Source organism: Myotis myotis, unplaced genomic scaffold (assembly GCF_014108235.1).
Source record: "Myotis myotis isolate mMyoMyo1 unplaced genomic scaffold, mMyoMyo1.p scaffold_m19_p_4, whole genome shotgun sequence".
Lineage (NCBI taxonomy): Eukaryota > Metazoa > Chordata > Mammalia > Chiroptera > Vespertilionidae > Myotis > Myotis myotis.
Genome location: NW_023416346.1, coordinates 89,077,132 through 89,083,131, shown reverse-complemented (window position 1 = coordinate 89,083,131; position 6,000 = coordinate 89,077,132).

Below are 6,000 nucleotides of genomic sequence, written 5' to 3'. Positions count from 1 at the left end.
TGTCTTTTGATTGGAGCATTTAATCCATTAACATTTAAAGTTATTATTAATAGGTTCTTATTTGTTACCATTTTTTTTTCTTTACACCTGTGTTCCTTCTTCGTTTCCTATTTCTTCTTTTTACAGCAGACCCTTTAGCATCTTGCATTGCTGGTTTGGTGGTAATGAACCCCCTTAGGCCTTTTTTGTCTGTGAAGCTTTTGATTTCGCCCTCAATTTTGATTGATAGCCTTGCTGGGTACAGTATTCTTGGATTCAGACCCTTCCTTTGCATGAATTTGTATATTTTATTCCATTCCATTCTTGCCTGATGTTTTTCTGTTGAGAAATCAGTTGCTAGTCTGATGGGGGATCCTTTGTAGGTAATTTTCTGTCTCTCTCTAGCTGCTTTTAAAGTTCTTACTTTGTCATTGGTGTTTGCCAATTTAATTATAATGTGCCTTGGTGTCGGTCTTTTGGGGCTTATTTTGTTTGGGATTCTGTGAGCTTATTGGATTTGTGGAGTTTTCTGTCATTATTTCTTCAAACAGGTTTTCTATTCCTTGCTCAGTTTTCTGTCCTTCCAGCACCCCTATTATGCGGATGTTGTTTCGTTTCATGTGATCCCAAAGTTCCCTGAGGCTCTCCTCCTGTTTTTTAACTTTTTTTCTAGATGCTGCTCTGCTTGGGTATTTTTTCCTACCTCGTCTTCTAGCTCACTGATGCAGTCCTCTGCTTCTTCTAGTCTACTGTTGATGCTTTCCATTGAGTTCTTTACAGCAACAATGTCATTTTTCATTTCTTCTTGATTCTTCTTCATTTCCTCTTGGTTCTTACACATATTGTTGAATTTGTCTTCCATTCTTTTCAGCCACCTTATGACCATTTCTCTGAATTCTTTCTCTGACATATCACTTGCCTCATTTTCGTTTACTTCCATTTCTGGTGATGCCTCCTTTTCTTTCTTTTGCGGGCTGTTTCTTTGTCTCCCCGTGATCTCTCTTCTCTGGGTAGCTGGTTATGTAGCTCTCTCTATCCTTTATCTAGGCGAAATCTGACCTTCCCCTGAGGAGGAGCAGGGCTCATCCAAGTCCACATATTCACGCTGCTTGAGATCTGGTGTTCCTGGGTTCGTAGCTGGTCCCTGGGAGCCATGGTTGCAGGGCCCCTGGATGTATACACTTCCGATAACAGCCATTCTCCTCTTCAAGATGGCACAGTCTCCACAGCAGAGCCTCTCCGGGAGAGATTTCAGCAGCAGTGGAGGCTGCCTGGTTAGGGGAGCCTGATCTACTAGTCTCCAAAAGTCCTCTGGAGAATAGCTATCGCTCACCCACAAATTTACACTCTCTTGTACGTCCACACCCTCCCCTTTCATTCTCTCACTCACACACTATCTTGCTGTTTGCCTTCCCGTCAGCAGCCATCTTCCCTTTTTGTCCCATAGCTATTTTTTCCATTCCTCTACTGATGGGCACTTGAGCTGGTTCCAAATCTTAGCTATTGTAAATAATGGTGATATGAACATAGGGGTGCGTATATCCTATCTGATTGGTGTTTTGGGGTTTTTAGGATATATTCCCAGAAGAGGGATTGCTGAGTCAAATGGAGGTTCCATTTTTTTTTTTTTTTTGAGGAAACGCCATACTGTTTCCCATAGTAGCCACTATGCACCAAACTGCATTTCCAGCAGCAGGGAAACAGTGTTCCTTTTTCTTCCCCACCAGCACTTGTTGTTTGTTGATTTTTAGATGATAGCCATTCTGACAGGTGTGAGGTGATATCTGGCACCCTAACACTCATTGTGTTTTAATTTGCACACATTGTGTTTTAATTTGCATCTCTCAGATGATTAGTGACTGAGTATTTTATCAAATGTCTCTTGGCCATTTCTATGTCCTCTTTGGAAAAGTGTCTATTCAGGTCCTCTGCCCAGTTTTTAATTGGATTGTTTGTCTGCCTTTTGTTGAGTTGTATGAGCACTTTATGTATTTTTGAAATTAACCCCTTATCACATGTATGGTTGGCAAATATGTTCTCCCATAGAGAGGGTTTCCTTTTCATTTTGTTGGTGGTTTATTTTGTTTTACAGAAGCTTTTTATTTTGATGTAGTCCCATTTGTTTATTTTTTTCCTTTGTTTCTCTTGCCCTACAAGATATATCAACAAAAATTCTGCTACATGAGAAGACTGAGATTTTACAGCCTGTGTTTTCTTCTTAGACTTCCATGGTTTCATGCCTTACATTTAAGTCTTTTATCCATTTTGAGTTTATTTCATATTGTGTAAATTGGTGGTCTAGTTTCATCATTTTGCATGTGTCTGTTCCGTTTCCCCAACACCATTTGTTGAAGAGACTATTTTTACTACATTTTATGCTTGTTCTTGCTACGTTAATTGACCATAATGGTGTGGGTCATTTGTGTGGTCTATTCTGATACATTGGTCTACATGCCTGCTCTTGTACCAGTACCAGTCTGTTTTGGTTATATTGTCTTTGTAGTATAGTTTCATATCCAGTATTGAGATCCCTCCAACTTTTTCTACTTTCTCAAGATTGCTGCAGCTATTTGGGGTCTTTCATGATTCCATATATATATTTGGAGTCTTTGTTCTAGTTCTGTGAAGTTTGCCATTGGTATTTTGATGGGATTGTGTTGATTCTATAGATTGCTTTGGGTAATATAGACGTTTTAATTATGTTAATTCTTCCAATCCATGAACATGGTATACGTTTTCATTTGTTTGTATATTCCTCTATTTCTTTTTTTCAACATTCTATATTTTTCCAAGTTCAGATCTTTTACCTCATTGGATAAGTTTATTCCTAGGTATCTTATTTTTTTTGTTGTTGTTGCAATGGTAAAAGGGATTTTTTTTTTGTTGTTGTTGTTGTTGTTTGTTTGTTTGTTTTTAGTTTCTCTTTCTGATAATTCATTATTGTTGTATAAAAATGCCACCATTTCCCTGACTGGTTTGGCTCAGTGGAGAGAGGGTTGGCCTGTGGACTGAAGGGTCCTGAGTTCGATTCTGGTCAAGGGCATGTACCTTGGTTGCAGGCACATCCCCAGTGGAAGGTGTTCAAGAGGCAGCTGATTGATGTTTCTCTCTCATAGATGCTTCTAACTCTCTATCCTTTCCCTTCCTCTCTGTAAAAAAATCAATAAAATATATATATAAAAAATAAAAATAAATAAAAATGCCACCATTTTCTGCATGTTGATTTTCTATTCTGCTACATTGCCACAAATTTATTAAGTCTAGTGGTTTCCTGGTGGAATCTTTAGGGTTTTCTATGTACAATATCATGTCATCAGCAAATAATGACAGTTTTACTTCCTTCTTTCCAATTTGGATGCCTTTTACCTCTTCTTGTCTGATTGCTGTGACTTGGACTTCCAGTACTATGTTGAATCAATGTGGTGAAAGTGGACATCCTTGTCTAGTTCTTGTTCTTATAGGAAACATTTTTTGACTATTGAGTATTATGTTGGCTGTAGTTTTGCCATAAATGGACTTTATTATGTTGAGATATGGTCCCTATATTCCCACTTTGCTGAGAGGTTAACAAAAAATAGATGTTGATTTTTGTTGAAAGCTTTTTCTGCATCTATTGATATGATCGTGTGAGATTTATCGTTCATTTTGTTTATGTGATGTATCACCTTTATTGATTTGCCAATATTGTAACAATATTGTAACAATCTTGCATCCCTGGAATAAATCCCACTTGATCATGTTGTGGGATTTTTTTTTAATATACTGCTGGAGACAATTTGATATTTTGTTGAGGATTTTAGCATCTGTGTTTATCAGGGACATTGGTCTGTAATATTTTTCTTTGTAGTATCTTTATCTGGTTTTGGAATTAGGGTAATGCTGGCTTCGTAAACAGAGCTTGGAAGCATTCCTTCCTCTTGAATTTTTTGAAATAGTTTGAGGAGGATAGGTTTCAGTTCTTCTTTGAATGTTTGGTAGATTTTTCCTGTACATCCATCTGGTCCAAGACTTTATTTTCAAGGATTTTTTAAATTACTGCTTCAGTTTCATCAGGTGTTATTGCCTATTTGGGTTTTCCGATTCTTCCTTGTTGAGCTTGGGAGATTATACATTTCTAGGAATTTTTCCATTTCACCCAGGTTGTCCAGTTTATTGGCACATAGTTGTTCATAGTGTTGGCTTACAAATCCTTTGTATTTCTGTGGTGTCTGTTGTTATATTGCCTCTTTCAATTCAGATTTTATTTATTTGGGCCCTCTCTCTTTGTTTCTTGATGAGTCTGTTTAGAGGTTCATCAATTCTGTATCTTTTCACAGAACCAGCTCTTGGATTCATTGATCATTTGAACTGCTTTGTTAGTCTATGTCATTTATTTCCACTCTTATCTTTATTATTTCCTTCTGTCTACTACCTTTGGGCTTTTCTTGCTGTTCTCTTTCTAGTTCATTTAGTTGTAGTGTTAGATAGTTTATTAGTGCTCTTTCTTGCTTCTTGAGGTAGCCCTATAAAGCTATGACCTTCCCTCTCTGGACTGCTTTTGCTGTATCCCATAGGTTTTGGGTTGATATGTTTATTTTCATTTGTTTCCAGGAAGTCTTTACTTGATCTCTTTGGTAACACATTCATTGTTAAATAACATGCTATTTAGCCTCCATGTATTTGAGTGTTTTATTTTTTTTATTTTTTGTATTGTAGTTGATTTCTAACTTCATGCCATTGTAATGCAAGAAGATGTTTGATATTGTATCAATCTTCTTCAATTTGTATAGACTTGTTTTGTCCCCCAGCTTGTGGTCTATCCTTGAGGATGTTCCATGTAGCTTGAGAAGAATGGATATTCTTCTGCTCTGTGGTGAAATGCTCTGTAAATACCATTTAGATCCATCTGACCTAGTGTGTCATTTAAAACCTCTATTTCTTTTATTTTAATTAAATCTTTATTGTTCAGATTATTACAGTTGTTCCTCTTTTTTCCCCCCATAGCTCCCCTCCATCTGGTTCCCACCCCACCTTCTGCTCTTACCCCCCCCCACTGTCCTCATCCATAGGTGTACAATTTTTGTCCAGTCTCTTCCTCCACCCCCCACATCCCATTCCCCCCCAAGAATGGTCAGTCCACTCCCTTTCTATGCCCCTGATTCTATTATATTCACCAGTTTATTCTGTTCATCAGATTACTTATCACTTGATTTTTAGATTCACTTGTTGATAGATGTGTATTTGTTGTTCATAATTTGTATCTGTACCTTTTTCTTCTTCTTCCTCTTCTTAAAGGATAACTTTCAGCATTTCATATAATACTGGTTTGGTGGTGATGAACCCCTTTAGCTTTTTCTTATCTGTGAAGCTCTTTATCTTACCCTCAATTCTGAATGATAGCTTTGCTGGGTAAAGTAATCTAGGTTGTAGGTTCTTGCTATTCATCACTTTGAATATTTCTTGCCACTCCCTTCTGGCCTGCATAGTTTCTGTTGAGAAATCAGCTGACAGTCGTATGGGTACTCCCTTGTAGGTAACTGACTTTTTTTCTCTTGCTGCTTTTAAGATTCTCTCTTTGTCTTTTGCTCTTGGCATTTTAATTATGATGTGTCTTGGTGTGGTCCTCTTTGGATTCCTTTTGTTTGGGGTTCTCTGCACTTCCTGGACTTGTAAGTCTATTTCTTTCACCAGGTAGGGGAAGTTTTCTGTCATTATTTCTTCAAATAGGTTTTCAATACCTTGCTCTCTTTCTTCTTCTGGTACCCTCATAATTTGGGTGTTGGTACGATTGAAATTGTCCCAGAGGCTCCTTACACTGTCTTCATATTTTTGGTTTCTTTTTTCTTTTTGTTTTCCGGTTGGGTGATTTTTGCTTCTTCGTATTTCAAATCTTTGACTTGATTCTTGTGATCCTCTAGTCTGCTGTTGGAACTCTGTATAATATTCTTTATTTCAATCAGTGTATGCTTAATTTCTAGTTGCTCCTTGTTCATATTGTCGAGGGTCTTACTAGATTTCTTGAGGGTCTCACTAAATTTATCT